The sequence below is a fragment of the Triticum aestivum genome, chromosome 4D, assembly GCF_018294505.1.
Source record: "Triticum aestivum cultivar Chinese Spring chromosome 4D, IWGSC CS RefSeq v2.1, whole genome shotgun sequence".
Classification (NCBI taxonomy): domain Eukaryota; kingdom Viridiplantae; phylum Streptophyta; class Magnoliopsida; order Poales; family Poaceae; genus Triticum; species Triticum aestivum.
This window is the reverse complement of record NC_057805.1, coordinates 112,240,794-112,241,646: the sequence shown is the minus strand read 5'-3', so window position 1 is coordinate 112,241,646 and position 853 is coordinate 112,240,794.

Below are 853 nucleotides of genomic sequence, written 5' to 3'. Positions count from 1 at the left end.
ATAAATAATGCAAAAAACAAAAAAAACTGGAAAAATAAATAAAAAATGCACATAAATTTCAAAGAATTCAAATTTGAAAACTGGCACTAACAGAAAGTTTATAATTTTTCTGACCTAAAAGCAAAAAGAATTAAAAAATAAAGCAAAAAACAAAAGAAAATAAATAATGCAAAAAACAAAACAAAAAACTAGAAAAAAATAAAAAATGTCACCTACTGGGCCACCACGGCCTTAATATGACTAGAAACCCAGCCATCCAGGTGGGCTAGGATTCAGGTCCGCAGAAGGCCCAGTAGGCCCACAGGCATGCACAGACAGGTTAAGCCCGTAAGCCTGCTTTAGAGAGGAGCTCGACAGCTCAGGCGCACCGCACCTTATAAACAGGTGCGGCTCTCTCTCAGCTAGCGAGGTGGGACTAAACTCCCACCAGCATGCCGCTGTGCAAGGCCATTGGTCCCGGTTGGTGGCACGAACCGGGATCAATGCCCCCCTTTAGTCCCGATTCGTGGCACCAACCAGGACCAATGCCCCCCTTTAGTCCCGGTTGGTGCTACCAACCGGGACCAGAGGTCTCTGTTTTCCCGCCCTTTGGACTGCTGAAAAGAGACCTTTGGTCCCGGTTGGTGGCACCAACCGAGACTAAAGGGGGGCATTGGTCCCAGTTGGTGCCACGAACCGGGACCAAAGCCTTTGCTATATAAGCCAGCACTTAGGAATTTTTCAGATTTCCATCGCCAGTTCGTGCCCGAGGCCCCAGCGCTGCTCCTCGTCGCTGTCGTCGCCCCTGCCTCCGACGCCTTCGCCACGCCGCCCCTGCCTCCGACGCCGTCGCCGTGCCGCCCCTGACTCCGAC